The sequence below is a fragment of the Mastomys coucha genome, chromosome X (genome assembly GCF_008632895.1).
Source record: "Mastomys coucha isolate ucsf_1 chromosome X, UCSF_Mcou_1, whole genome shotgun sequence".
NCBI lineage: Eukaryota > Metazoa > Chordata > Mammalia > Rodentia > Muridae > Mastomys > Mastomys coucha.
In genome coordinates, this window is record NC_045030.1 from 127,552,345 (window position 1) to 127,555,711 (window position 3,367).

Sequence of the window (3,367 nt, forward strand, 5' to 3'; positions counted from 1 at the left end):
AAAAAAAAAATCTAACATTCAGATATAATGTGCTGAGTAGGCAAATTTACCATGGCTTTTGCTCAGTGTATTTGATTGGTTCTACATCCAAATTGGGATAAGCTGAAGAGTTCTTTAATATAAATAATATTAATACCAACCTCGACTGAGAACACACTATGTGCCCAGTGCTACTGTAGAGCTAATGTAGTACTTGCAAAGCCCTCATCACCTAGGAGCCATGATAGGTTCCAATTTTAGATGAGGAACTGAAAGTACAAAAAAGTTGATAGATTCATCTACCCTCAAGTGGCTCAGATAGTAGAGCTGAGATTTGAACCCAGGAAGTCAGGCTCCGGAACCTGGGTCCTAGTCACTGCAAACAGATAATTTTTTTTAATGTTAATATGGCTTACAGAGAAATTTTAGTAATTGATTTGACCATCCCAAGGATATTAGCCAGAAAAATAAAAACAACCTGAGAAGTACAAAGCTGAAGACAAGCCTAACTGCTTTCCTCACTTTTATTTATTTATTTATTTATTTATTTATTTATTTATTTATGTTTGGTTTTTCGAGACAGGGTTTCTCTGTGTAACCCTGGCTGTCCTGGAACTCACTCTGTAGACCAGGCTGGCCTCGAACTCAGAAATCCACCTGCCTCTGCCTCCCAAGTGCTGGGATTAAAGGTGTGCGCTACCACCACCTGGCTTTTCCTCACTTTGACTGAACACCTTCCCACTGTATTTTGCTTCCAACAGCAATTCTATTGGCCTGTGTCTAAATTGCTCCCAAATGCAACTACCTTTTAGCATCAATGTTCTATGTTAGAAGGACCATTACACTCAAATTTACCAGTATATGTGTGGTTCTACTGCCAAGAATTTGCCCACCTCTTCCAACCTATCTGAAACAGTTTTCTGCCTTATTTTCTCCTGTATCTCAACACGACCCATCCCTGCAAGTCGAGTCTAAATTTCCACCATTTGATAAGATTCAAATTCTCTATCTTTTTTTCTTTTTTTTTTCAGATCAATTAAGCTTTTACCATCTGCTGCCAATTCTTTTGATATTTAAACTGATCTCAAGAGTACGTGCTTTATTTCCCTAATTAGCCTCAAGGATTTCCCTTGAGCAGTGAGAGCAACTATCTGCATATGGCTACATAAAATTAAACTAAGTACAATCCACTAAAATGGAAATAGCAGTTCCTCAATCCCGTTAGTCCCACTTGAAGTACTCAGCAGCTACATGTGTAATTTAGACAGTGCGGGTACAGACCATTTCCACATCAGAGAAACTCGTAGTGGACAAGAGCAGAAAGAGTCTGCTCCGGCTCTTGGCTCTCACAGGTGCACGCTCTGTACCCTCCCTGTAAATATTGTTTCCTCTGAACTTAAATGAGCATCCTGAGCTCAAAAAGTGAGAGATTTTCTTAACCGCTGATTCCTATTCCTAGTACTCCAAAGAGGAATTCAGAAGATAAATCTCAAAGGTAAACACCACTTCCCATGTCTAATCGAATCTGAAAACCTTTGCCTTTTCTCACTTCTCATCCTTCCTGACCCCTCTGCAATATTTGGCATTATGTAGAACAGACGTGCATCTCCTCAAAAAGTTGTCTTTCTTTGCTTCCCTGGCACTGTAAACCACAAAAACAAAGACCACTGATTTAATTATTACATTATGTATCCCCTGTGTCAAGGACCGTCCAGTGTCCTTTAGATCTCTCAACATATTAGGGAAGAACTATTACTATAAATCCAAAAGGTTTTGAAATCTGAAACTTTTTGAATATCAGAAGCATTTAGGATTTTGAAACATTTTGAATTTCAGATGTCAAGATTGGAGATGTTTAAGTCATAAAGTCTACATAAATATTGCAAAATAAGGAAAACTGTGAAATGTGGTCCCAAGTATTTCAGAAGAGAGATACTCTCCCTGCATTATCTCCATTTCAAAGATGACGTATCTGAATTTCAAAGAAGTTCATTTGATTTGTTGAAAGTCGCTGCAATAGTGGTACTAGGGCTACCACTCAAACCTCTTCCAAAGTTCTTTAAGTGAATCACTACAAGATCAAGCAGGTGGGTGTGCTATGGAAAGCAACACTAAAAGACAGAAACAATCTATGCTAAACTGTCTCATTTCACCTTTCCAGACCCTTCCAGTAGATTTTTTCAATTCTTAACAGGTTGAGAAAGCCAAACATACTTAACCAAGTAATTGAACAATAAATAGCCACAGGGGGTCTAGGAAAGGAAAGATCACATTTTTCATTGTCCAGAATTGGGTTTTCTCCTGTAGGCCCTTTACATTAAAACCTGTCCAGATCAATTCAGAGTGGTGATCCAAACACTTCATCAATGGGTCCCCTTTAATTACACAAGAGGTTATTTGCATCTTTTTTGGTTCTGTTTTGGGCTGTGTATCTGCAACTGTGGCCAAGACCTAGTCAGACATGACAGATGTGCTGGAGGAGTTGGTGCTCAGGCTAAAGCCCTCATAGTGTTTCGATTTTTTTCACCTTGTTTAGGCAAGGCTTCTCTTCTTTCTGTTGCTGTACTGCATACTCCAGGCTGGTTGGCTTGTGAGTATCCAGGTGATTCTCCTCTGCACACCTCCTATCTCACTCTCACTGTAAGGATGCTTGGATTACTCCTGTGCATCACTGCAGTTGACCTTTTTCATTTTATTTATTTATTTATTTATTTATTTATTTATATGGTTTTTCGAGACAGGGTTTCTCTGGGTAGCCCTGGCTGTCCTGGTACTCACTCTGTAGACCAGGCTGGCCTTGAACTCAGAAATCCACCTGCCTCTGCCTTCCAAGTGCTGGGATTAAAGGTGTGCACCACCACCGCCCGGCTTTTATTTTTCTTTTTACTTATTTACTTTATATCCTGCTTACTACCCTGCTCTGGGTCACCCTTTCCCACAATTCTTTCTCCTTCCTCCCACCCCTTCTCCTCTGAGTGGGTAGGGGCCCCTGGACAAGGCAGCCCAGCTAGAAAAATGTATCCTACAGACAGCCAACAGCTTTTGGAATAGCCCTCGCTCCAGTTGTTCAGGACCCACATGATGGCCAAGCTGCACATCTGCTAAATATGTTCTGGAAGGCCTAGGTCCAGTCGGTAATATATTCTTTGGCTGGTGGTTCAGCCTCCGAGAGCCCCGAGGGTCCAGGTTAGTTGACTCTGTTGGTCTTTCTGTGGAGTTCCTTTCTCCTTAGGGACCTGAAATCCTTCATCCTATTCTTCCATGAAAGTCCCCAAGTTCCATCCACTGTTTGACTGTGGGTGTCTACATCTGTCTGAGTGCAGCTGACTTTTTATAAGTTCTGAGGATTGAACTCAGATTGTAAGGCTTGATCCACTGAGCCATCTTA